Raw genomic sequence first — 12,455 nt, forward strand, 5'->3', positions numbered from 1 at the left:
AATGTGACTGAGTGATGCATGGGGGACCCATGATAAGCCAGCAGGGAAGAACTGATCCATGGACCCAGGGGCCATGACTAGGGGAATCAAGATGAAAAGTTTGGAAAGACATTGAGTTTGAATATCAGAAGAAGCCCCTAAGCCTGGGATACCTGACGGTGCGCCACCCCCATGCCCAAACAGAAACCAGCAGGGAACACACAGCAATGGACATGAGGACGACCCCAGCTGGGAGTGGCAGCCTGCAGCCCGAACAACCACCTTGGTTGCAGCTGTTTCTCTCACCCACATTTAAAGGAGCAGCTGTCAGAGGAGCATAAACCCAATGGCGGCTGGGGAAGGCTAGAATCCCCACCTTTCTGAGGGGAGGGGCCAGGTGAAGCCGTCATGGGGAGCTGCTGTGTTAGCTGCTAGAACTTGAGTTCAGATGCTTTCTGCACCAAGGTTGGTAGGAGCCCCATGAATGCACTGCAGGGAGTGATCCTGTGGAGACTGGGGCCAAGACTGACTCCATGTAACCCAATAGGCCTTTTCCATTTCAAACCCAGTTTCCTGACTCTTCCATTTGTGTCCTCTGCCCACCCCTGTGTCCTGGGGGCTTCCCCTGGTCTCCTTGGGCCTGGAGCAGCCTCATACTCACTGTTCTGCAGGTTCCTAGCCCCTGCTTCTTCTGATGGACCAGCTACTCCAGGAGGGATTCCAGCTGTAACTAGCATCCCTCACTGCCCACTCTCACTCATGTTGGCCTCCTCTGAGTCTCCCTGGGGCAGGAGCTCTGCCAACATCTGGCCCATTGCACAGTGTCAGGTATGCCTATGGCAGTGAACACACTTAATAAGTAAAAACTGTGTGATGCCAAAGGGCTTCAGAACTGGCATCATCCTCCTGCTGCCCTAGCTTCCTCCTCTTTCAGGGTGTGATGAAGCGGGACTGTTCTTAATGTTTCCTCTGAATATTCTGGGGGTGCCTCGGTTTCCCCTAGGCAGTTCTTAAGTACCTAGGTGGTGGGATAAGAGTGTATGATCATTGCAGAGCCTAGAGGGCAGGTGTGTGCTGGGGTCTGGAGACAGAGAATGACCGACACCCTGTTTCCCGGCAACTGATGGCCTGGGCCCTTGCCCCCTGCAAGGTGAGAGCTAAAGGGCTGGAGAGAGTTTCAGTTTGGGGCTGGCTGGGGACATGGAGTGAAGGGCAGATGTGGTTGTCTGGCTCACTGCCCCCCAAAATGGACCCAGCTGAAGAGTCCTGTTCTCTGCACCTACAAGCTCTGTGTTAGACCATGTTCCTGTCATCTAATAAAGCTTCTGTTTTACTGGCTGGCTGAGAGTCCCGTCTGACTGCGGAGTTGGGGGGCAGGACCCTCTGGCTTCCCGGACCCCCCCTGGGAGGACTCGATGTGGGAAGCGCACGGAGGGGCAGAGGATGCTGAACGCTCCGAGGTCAGACCTAGGAAGGTGGAAGCTGGGTGAGCTGTGTGTCCTGCAGACAGGCTGCTCCCAGAAAGGAGACTGCCCCAGAGTCCTGCCTGGCTTCATGGGGAGCAGTTCCAGAGCATCGCCCAGGGACTCCGTGACAACTGGTGGCAGTGGTGGGATCTACTGCACCCCGCGGACGGCGCTTCCTGCAGTAAGTGACTGGGGAGCAGTAAAACGAAGGGGGATTGATGAGGACCAGGCGTGCTGAAGGCTCAGAGAGGAGCGGTTTCGGGGGGCGGTTAACCCCTGGGAGTGTGTGACCACCGACAAGGACTATGCAGTAATGGGGTCCCCTGGGAACTGCGGTGAGCAGTCTCAGGGGCGGAGGAGCCTGCGGCTTGGCCCTGGGAGAGAGAAGGACTTTTGCAGTAACAGGGTCCCCCTGGGGATTGCAGCGAGCAGTCCCAGGGGCGGAGGAGTCTGCCGCTCGACCCTGGCAAAGAGGTGGTGACCTCGAGAAGGGCTGGCACACTAGGGGTTCTCCCTGGAAACCGTGAGGAGCTGAGAGCACACAGGCCTGTGAGTCCACAACAACTTAGGAACAGTGGGGTGATGGCCTGTCACCATCTCCTTAAGAAGGACATTGTAACCCTGTGCAGAAAGGAAGGGCTGAGCATTGGAAAGGTCACCAAAGCACAGTTCATCGTGCAGCTGGAGGAGGATGACCGCTCTAAGGGACAGATTCCTGACCCCAAATGGGGCTATAGCAGGATCTGGGAGCAGCTGGAGTGCGAGCCAGGCATCACCAAGACTCCTGTCTCCGACCAGACGGGGGTCTTCACGATCGGGTTCCCCATCGGGGGATCAGAGATGGACGGGACTGGAGCTGAGTCCGAAAGAGCAAGAGGACTGTGGGAGACAGCGAGAGCCCGAGAAAGAGCTGCAGAAGCAGCAGCAGGATGAACTGGCGGTGGGGGAGCGGAGACGCCTAGGGGACCTCCCCGGGGTGAGTGGGGATAGACCCCGGGGGGCCAGTTCCGCAGGGAACCTCAAGACTAAATTGCTGCCCCTGGTTAAGGGGGGGGGGATGTGGGTGCCCACCTCACTGCCTTTGAGCAGGCTGGAGATTTGAACCAGGGGGACCCTGCGGAAAAGCCCCGGTGTCTAGCTCCCTTGCTGGGTCCCAAGGCCGGAGACTCCGTCAGCCCGATGGGTGGGGAGGTGGACAGGCTCCCACTCCTGGTCCCAACCTGTATGTCTGTGTGGAGTTTCCTGGGGTCAGGCCCCTCGGACCCCCAGTGGGAGTGGAAGGTGATGGTCAATGGGGAGACATTCCTGGGGTGGCGAGATTCTGGGACAGAGAGAACTGTTGTCAGGCCCTGGGTGGTGCAGCCTCAGAGGCTGAGGGCCTGTGTGAGCTGGGTGAGGGTCCCAGGGACGAAGCCCCTCACCCTGCCTATGGCCCAGATCCCTGTGCAGACCCAGGAGGGGTGGGGCTGGCTGGCTGTTGAGGTTCTCCAGAATACCAGCTGCGAGACCCTGTTGTGGGGTGACTGTGCTTCTTTAGGACAGGATCCAGGCCCTGCTCCGGTAACTGCTGAGGGTTTGAATTTGAATCCAGGGAACCAGTCGGCGGAGAGGGAAATGTTCAGTGAAAATGCAGATGACCTGGCTGGCAGGGGGGAGGAGCTGCTAGGCTTGGGCTACCTGCAGACCTGTAACCAGAGGCCTGGGGCTGGGTGGGACAGAGAGATGCTCCCTGCCCCCTTGCACACCGGAGAGGGGGCTCACGCTGGCTCTGATGCAGTGAGGAAAGCAGCGAGCTCGCTGCCTACCCCCACTGGGACAGCAAGGGCAGCGCTGAGCACAGTGGGAGCTGAGACCCCAGCTGAGTCGGGGGAGACACAGGCAGGGCAGGGGATCTGTGGGGAGTGGCAAGGTGCTGGGTAAGGAAAGTCTGGATGAGCCTAGGCAGCCTTGTGAGCTGATGGCTGTGTCTAGTCAGCAGGGTGGGAAGGCGAGGAGAGTGGAAAAAGAGTGTCCCTGGACCTTACCTATTACCTGGGTGGAGAAGTGTGACAGTGAAGGAAACGTGTCTGTGTCTGTCAGGGGTATTGACTTGCCTATGGAGGGAGCTACCCTGATCTCCAAGCAGTTGTCTGTGACCAGCCTTGTGTGCTGGGACAAGGGGAATGAGATCCCAAGCTGTGTGCCTGGGAAAGGAGAAAGTGTGTCCAGCTCTTCTTTGTCTGTGGAGCAGACAGAAGGGGCCTTTCAGCCTGTGATGGTTGAGGGGGAGTGCAGTTCTCTTAGAGTTGGTTCTGGATTCAGCTAAAGCCCAGGAAGGGAATGGTCCTAAGTTTGTGTCTGCTCGGGAGAATGGCCCTGTAACTAGGTCGCATCCAGTTAGTGTCTATGTAAAATCCCAGAGCTTAGACAATTCTGGTGCTCGTATTTTGCCTGTTGCTAGTGTGTTGTTGGGAAAGGGTGTAGCAACTCTGTCTAATCAGGGTGAGATCCTAGCCAGGGCACAAGGAGAGCATGAAGGTGATTTGATTGTGTTACCTACTGAGGGTGTGGAAACCTGTAGCAAGAAGGAAAAGATTCCTGAACTTGTGTGGCAAAGGGAAGGAGAATGCTTCTAACCTTTTATCTAGGAAGTCTGTCAGTTTGCCTGAAAGGGGATTGTGTAGGAATCCTCCGGATGGGCCAGAGGTGATTCTGGATGTAAGTGAGACCCAGAAAGAGTCTGTTGTTGCTCAGGACAGTGTTCCTCTAGAGCAAGCCCTAGGTGAAGAGGGTAAGGGCAGAATTTCTGTGAGGGGTGAATTGTTGCATAGAAAAGCCCCTAGGGAAAGGAATCCTCATGGAGTCTTTGCAAGCAGTTTACTGCCACCAAAGGGTGTGAAAGTGATTTAATCAAGAAAGTTTCAGTTCCTAACAGCCAGAAATTTTCTGTTGTGAATGGATCCATTGACTTTCCTGTTGAAGGATCCAGTGTGGATAGCTTTGAGAAGGTCTCAGATGAAGTGAAAGCTGTTAAGAAAGTTAAACAGTCCTATAACCAAGTGGCTGCGTTTGGCCAGTTTGTTGGGGAGATAAGGTTGTTGAGAAAGGAATGTCTCCATGCTAGTTCTGAAAGTGAACAGTTTGTGGCCCAGGTCAAGATGGGGGCTCTTAGCCAAGAGAGCCCGAATTGCAGCCCTCCAGACTGGAGCGCTGGGAGAAGACCCCATCCCAGTTTGACCCCCGGGGGTTTTGGGATGGCAAAAGAGCATGGGCCGCACAAACCTTCCCACATGCGGCATGCAAGTGCTATTGACCACCCCCGACCTAAGGGAGGGCGTGAAACTGGAAGGGCCTGGTGTAACTCCCACCAAGGAATGGGAGAGATGCTGGGGCATCCATGGGAACGTTGGTGGCTTTGAACTTCCCCAGGTCACCGGCTAAAGTGACCCCGCTCAGTTCGATCTCGAAGGGGTTAGAGATGTGACGAAGCGGGACTGTTCTTAATGTTTCCTCTGAATATTGTGGGGGTGCCTCAGCTCTTAAGTATCTAGGCGGTGGGATAAGGGTGTATGATCATTGCAGAGCCCTAGAGGGCAGGTGTGTGCAGGGCACTGGAGACAAAGAATGGCCGACAACCTGTTTCCTGGCCACTGATGCCCTGGGCCCTTCCCCGTTGCAAGGTGAGAGCTAAAGGGTTGGAGAACAAAGGAATCAAGTGACCTCCTGGCCCGGGGAAAGGGACAAAGCCCAGAGGAGGAGGGGCTGGAGAGAGTTTCAGTTTGGGGCTGGCTGGGGACATGGAGTGAAGGGCAGACGTGGTTGTCTGGCTCACTGCCCCCCAAAATGGACCCAGCTGAGGGGTCCTGTTCTCTGCACCTACAAGCTCTGTGTTAGACCATGCTCCTGTCGTCTAATAAAGCTTCTGTGTTACTGGCTGGCTGAGAGTCCCGTCTGACTGCGGAGTTGGGGTGCACGACCCTCTGGCTTCCCCAGGACCCCGCCTGGGTGAACTTGCTGTGGGAAGCGCATGGAGGGGCAGAGGATGCTGAATGCTCTGAGGTCAGACCCAGGAAGGTGGAAGCTGTGTGAGCTGTGTGTCCTGAAGACAGGCTGCTCAAAGAAAAGAGACTTCCCCAGACTTCTGCCTGGCTTCGTAGGGAGCAGTTCCAGAGCATTGCCCGGGGACTCTGTGACACAGGGCAAATCCAGTCTTGGCTAGGATTTGGGGTGATTTGCAGGGGGTACAGAGGATAGCCCCTCAGGGCTGTATCCTTAGCAGGATAGTGAGTTTGTGTGTGTGGTTTTTGGGAGGGGGGTGAGGGGGTGAGAGAACCTGGATTTGTGCAGGAAATGGCCCAACTTTATTATCATGCACATTGTGTAAAGAGTTGTCACTTTGGATGGGCTATCACCAGCAGGAGAGTGAATTTGTGTGGGGGGGTGGAGGGTGAGAAAACCTGGATTTGTGCTGGAAATGGCCCACCTGATGATCACTTTAGATAAGCTATTACCAGCAGGACAGTGGGGTGGGAGGAGGTATTTTTTCATATTCTCTGTGTATAAATAAAGTCTGCTGCAGTTTCCACGGCATGCATCCAATGAAGTGAGCTGTAGCTCACGAAAGCTCATGCTCCAATAAATTGGTTAGTCTCTAAGGTGCCACAAGTCCTCCTTTTCTTTTTGTATCCTTACCGTGTCCCCTCTGCAGCAGAAGGATGGGAGGAACTTTTTAGGGGGGAGGGATAGCTCAGTGGTTTGAGCATTGGCCTGCTAAACCCAGGGTTGTGAGTTCAATCCTTGAGGGGGCCATTTAGGGATCTGGGGCAAAAATTGGGGATTGGTCCTGCTTTGAGCAGGGGTTGGACTAGAGGACCTCCTGAGGTCCCTTCCAACCCTGGTATTCTATGATTCTCTAGGCTTCCCTTTTCTCAGTCATGCAGGGAGCCTCCTGCAAAGCTACAGCCTCATGTAACAAAGTCTTGTCCCTAAATAACATATCGGGACTAAATCTATCCCCAAAGCCTCGTCTTAGAATCATAGAATCATAGAATATCAGGGTTGGAAGGGACCCCAGAAGGTCATCTAGTCCAACCCCCTGCTCGAAGCAGGACCAATTCCCAGTTAAATCATCCCAGCCAGGGCTTTGTCAAGCCTGACCTTAAAAACCTCTAAGGAAGGAGATTCTACCACCTCCCTAGGTAATGCATTCCAGTGTTTCACCACCCTCTTAGTGAAAAAGTTTTTCCTAATATCCAATCTAAACCTCCCCCACTGCAACTTGAGACCATTACTCCTCGTTCTGTCATCTGCTACCATTGAGAACAGTCTAGAGCCATCCTCTTTGGAACCCCCTTTCAGGTAGTTGAAAGCAGCTATCAAATCCCCCCTCACTCTTCTCTTCTGCAGGCTAAACAATCCCAGCTCCCTCAGCCTCTCCTCATAAGTCATGTGTTCCAGTCCCCTAATCATTTTTGTTGCCCTTCGCTGGACTCTCTCCAATTTATCCACATCCTTCTTGTAGTGTGGGGCCCAAAACTGGACACAGTACTCCAGGTGTGGCCTCACCAATGTCGAATAGAGGGGAACGATCACGTCCCTCAATCTGCTCGCTATGCCCCTACTTATACATCCCAAAATGCCATTGGCCTTCTTGGCAACAAGGGCACACTGCTGACTCATATCCAGCTTCTCGTCCACTGTCACCCCTAGGTCCTTTTCCGCAGAACTGCTGCCTAGCCATTCGGTCCCTAGTCTGTAGCTGTGCATTGGGTTCTTCCGTCCTAAGTGCAGGACCCTGCACTTATCCTTATTGAACCTCATCAGATTTCTTTTGGCCCAATCCTCCAATTTGTCTAGGTCCTTCTGTATCCTATCCCTCCCCTCCAGCGTATCTACCACTCCTCCCAGTTTAGTATCATCCGCAAATTTGATGTCTTCCTTGATGAACATGAGTCTGCCCTGTCTGGCACACTCTTTTCAGCCCAGCACTGCCTTCTCTGGGGGCGAGGGGTCAGGGATGATGGAAGAGAGGCCCCAGGGGTCCAGAGCCCACTGCAGGACTGATCGCTGAATCAGAATCGGTCTCAGTTCCACCACAGGAAACAGGAACCAGCCCATTGCTGCTCTGCTGCCCCGTTGCTCTGGGAGTCTGCTGCCAGCACACCTGCTCCAGGACAAGAACCAGGGACCTGGGGTGAGTAAAGCTCCCGTCCAACGTTTACATTCCGCCGTCTCCAACTGCTTTCCCCAGGGGCGACGCGGGGGGGATGGAATCTGCTTTGTGCCAGAATTCTTCCCTTCACCTTTCATGCATTCCTGTCAGGGCTGCGGGGGAGGAGGGGGCACTGGTGCCCACTAGCTCCCCAGGAGCAAAGGCACCAGGCCACAGTCCGAGCGGATGCAAATCCACTGGCTTCACGTGCGAATCACGCCAGGCCCCCGGTGTGAGGGCGGGAGTGCAAGGGCAGCTCAGACTCATCCCAGGGAAGCGGCATGCTGGAGGGCAGAGACAGCTCCGCCAAATCCTATGCGAGTCCGGCAGTGCTCCCCAGCTGGGGACGCCTCCGACAAGCACCTGGGGTGCTCAGACTCAAGGCAGCTCTTTTCCCCAATTCCCAGCTCGTGGCAGAGACCAGACAGCTCTGCTCCCGCCATGGCCTGCTCCTTGCTGCCTGCCGTGATCCACACCACAGTCTCTCCAGCCAGGGCTGGGCTTAGCAGCATAGTATCGCTGGGCCTGACGTAGGAAGCTCTCAGAAGCTCAATGGCCCAGCAGTGCTGGCTCCCCATCACTACCTGAGCCAGTGCCAGGCCCTGGTTCCCAGTTTCAAAGCCCTCCAGGACTGGGGCCTATCTACCTGAAGGAGCCCCTCTCCCCCGCCCCGCCCCATGAGGGCTGCACCCGAGGCACTGGAGCTGGAGACGAGGCCCCTCCGTGAAGGGCGCCTACCTGTACAGCACCTTGCCTCAAGCACTTGGGTCTCGCTGCCTTCAGAGCAATGGGCAAGACTCACCTGTCCCCAGCAGCCTCTTGTCAGCTTCGGGAGCCCGTCTCCTCCCAAAGCAACAACAGAGAGCGTGGGGCTGAGCAAGCCTGGCCCTGGGGCTGCCGCAGCTTAACCCTCCAGTCGGTGACAGCAAGGTACCAGTGCGACGGGTGCAATGGATGGGCAGGCCGCACTGGAGAGAGGAGAATGCCCAGGCCTGGGGAGGGGAGAGAACCCGGAGAGACGGCGGGTGTGACGGGTAGAGCAGAGGGCAAGGGGCAGAGAAAGAGGAATCAGGTGTTACCAGCCCCGTGTCCCTGCTGTTCCAGCCTAGGGTCCCCTCTCACACATGCAAAGCGCTATCAATGCCCCTCCATCCCAGCCTGCAGCCACACACCCTGTTCTTCCAGCCCTGGGACCCCCAGCTCAGTCAGTGCCCCTCAATCCTGACGCACAACCCACCCCTGCGACTGCAGCCCTTGGTTCCCAACACAGAGCTTTATCGAAGCCCCTCCCCATAGCGACAGTCCCCTCGCCTAGACCAGTATTGAGACATCACCCACTGGGCCAACATTTGTGTGTCTTGCTCACACCCGTTCGGATTCCAGTAGCTCGTCTGCTCAGACTGACAGCGCTGACCCAAAAGGCCACTTGGCCACTGCAGCTGTTGCAGGCCCCTGCTTTCCAAGTGCAAACATCTTGCCTGTTCTCCACACCAGGCAGATTCTGGGGCCCCACACGAGGTGTGCAGGAACTGGACTTTCCATTCCAGGGGAAAGGCCAGGATTTCGCAATTCGTGCCCACAAACAGAAGCGCTCCCAATGGTTCGTGGGCATCCCCGGTGCTAGCATGATTGATCATCTCCGGGCAACTCTAAAAAGCCACTCTGCATGCACCAATTCAACCCTCCCTGGCTCAGCACTCGCGCAGCTGGCCAGCTGCGGTGTGGCAGCCACACCTGTTCAGTGATTTCACCTGCCAGTGAAATCTCCCAGTGCTCTTCCCCGCCCTCCAGGGAGAACTCAGAGCCACCAGCTCCAGCACCTGCCACCCCTCCCGGGCCCAGGGGATACCAGGGTAGGACTTGGCTGGTCTCTGCTCTGCTCAATCATGATAGAGCTCAGCTGCCCCACCCCCCAGGAGTGCCTCCGCTCCATGCAGGACACAGAAGCATAAGGAAAAGCAAACCGTCATTGGTAAACAGTCAGGCAGGAAATCCCAGAAAACGTGTCATACAGTAAAGTGCATCTTTAATCTGTAAAACGTTTCTTAAAATGTAACAACATTACAGCAAAGTGTGTCTGGTCAGCTTTGGAGGCAAGGAAACGGGAAGAGGTTAGTCGGCCTGCAACCGAGAGAGAGAGGAGAAGTCACAAGGCTCGTGTGACTCAATGGGGCACAGAATCTCCCTGGCTGCACCCCCAGACTCCGGCTCTGACACAGACTGAACAGAAACAGGGACACTAGTGCAAAACTCCCCAGCAGCCCTCCAGATAAATCCTCTCTAGCTGTCACTGACCTACTGAAGCTCCTTCTACCCCGTACATCCCTGGCAGTGGGGGGATGGAGCAGAATACATGATGTGGGGGGAAGAAAGGAAGTGGGGAACTGGCTGGGCCACATGGGGTCAGCCAGGATGGGGGTGCTCACACTGGAGCTCCAGACCCTGCATGCTCCCATCTGGATCCTGGAGGGGGGGACATACAAGCAAAAAGGAAGCTGTAAGCTCAACAACAAATTATAGAAGGAAGGGAATAGGACTTCTTCCCTTGGAGCCCCACATCCAGGGGAGGTGGGGTTTGTCTGAATGAGCGCTGCACCAGGGCCAGGCACCCTTCTGCCATGGCGTCTACATGCATGTTATCTGTGTGACAATGCAGCTCCCGAGCCCACCACCCACAGGCAGACCCATGGCCAGGACCACTGTGGGCACCCAATACAGCAGAACACCAACAATTCGGGTTACTTTGATACAGCGGCTCCTAGGAGTGGTGCTGGGCTATGGGCAGGTGCCGCCATTCACACAGGCAGCTGTGACTGGACGGCAGCTGCAATGCCCATGTCAGGTCTGTGTGGATACACACAATAAACTAGAAGCACGTTGCTGTAATGCGTAACTGTGAAAGCGCTGGGTGCTCCAGGGCAGGCAGGTGGGAAGCCAGTTCTGTGTCACCCAAGCGCAGTTTACTGCCTGGGGGTCCTGCTGTTTCACTGACCTCGTGCCTTCCTGGTACAGGTGTTTAACGCCACATGCTGTGCCTAGCCCACCAATACCCTGTGTGGCAGAACAGGGCTCCCAGCAACATTAAGGAGCTGGGGAATCAAGGCACAAGGAGGCTAAGTGATTTGCTCAACATCTCATCGGGAGTCTGTGGTAGAGAAGGGAGCTGAGGCCTGGTCTCCCCAGTCCTAGGCTGGAGCCCTGACCACTGGACCATCCTCCCTGCCCTTCCTAATGCAGCTGTTGCTTTGTTTTCTGCTTGGCTCACTGGGTTTTTATTTCTGAATGTTGTTATTGATATGACGGGCCCATCTCAGGGAATGCCTGCACCACGGCAGGAGTGTGCCTCCCAGCCTGGCCAGTCAGACCAACACTAGTGAAGCTCAGCTGAGCGTACAAAAACAGCCCTATGCACATTGCAGCTCAAGGTGCCATTAGGGCTCCCAAGCCCACCTGGCCAAGGCCTGAGACCCTGAGCCACAATGCCCACATGGCTACTATCAGCACGTTAACCGGAACCCTGCTAGAGCAAGTCTGGCCACCTGGTCCGGTAGGATCGCTCCCAGCTGCCGTGTAGCCAAACTGCAGCATTCTCGGCTGAACTCAGGGCCCCAGTATGCGAGGCGCTGCACAGACCACAGAACCCAGGGCCCCAGCAGAACTGGAATTAATTTGCAAACTTGACACCATCAAATTAGGCCTAAATAAAGACTGGGAGTGGCTACAAAAAATAATTTTCCCTCTGTTGATACTCACACCTTCATGTCAACTGCTGGGAATGGGCCACATCTACAATGATTGAATTGGCCTCATTGGCACTGACCCCCCACTCAGTAAGGCAACTCCCATCTTTTCATGTGCTGTATATTTATACCTGCTCACTGTATTTTTCACTCCATGCATCTGATGAAGTGGGTTTTAGCCCACAAAAGCTTATGCCCAAGTAGATATGTTAGTCTCTAAGGTGCCACAAGGGCTCCTCCGTGTTTTTACTGATCCAGACTAACACGGCTCCCCCTCTGAAACCTGTCACCAACAAGGAAAGTATCATTGCCACCAGCAGGGGGAGCTCTAGCACCCACATCACAGGAGACTGGGGGGAGGTGGGGGGTGGGCGAGGAGACTGGCAGGGGGGAGGGAGGGCAGGGAATTACAGCTAGGCAGCCTGCCCCCCCACAGGTGTCACTGCCCGGAGCTGTTGCCAGCTCTGTGCAGGCTCCGCTCCCCTCTCCCGCCCCCCAACAGCCCCGCTGGCTCCCCGGGGGGGAGGGCCTGGCACCAACTACAGGGCACACTGGTTGTGTTGGAGAGCAGGGCTAGAGGAGGGGGGAGCCAGGGTTCCCAGGTGTTAGCAGGTTGCATCTGGACAGCTTGTGCAAGACTCCAGCCTCACCTTCCTGCACCAGAATCCCTCCCCCTCCCCAGCTGCAATCTGGAAGCTCCAAGCCTCTCCCTCATCCCATTTCAGCCCTCCTAGGCCCCCCGTAACCCCTACACGCCACCACACACACAGAGCAAACCCCAGCATGCATCCCAACAGACACCTGGACTACATCGCTGCCTCCCCGAGTCCTGTGTGCGGCATCTTTCCACCCCTCGCTCCTGGTGTCTGCTGGGACCTCACTTGTGCTCACGTCAGGGCAGGGCCCAGCTTCTGTGCGTTTTTTGTGAGGTGCCCAGCACACTTGTGGTCTCCATAAAATAATACCTGGTCAGCCCAAAGGGGATAAGCACAGGGGGATTGGCCAGTGCCCTACAGGTTCACATGCACACTCCTCTCCTCAGCCTCCTTCTCATGCCCCGGAGCATCTCTTGCCCTCTCT

Source organism: Lepidochelys olivacea, assembly GCF_965140295.1.
Source record: "Lepidochelys olivacea isolate rLepOli2 genome assembly, chromosome: 7".
NCBI lineage: Eukaryota > Metazoa > Chordata > Testudines > Cheloniidae > Lepidochelys > Lepidochelys olivacea.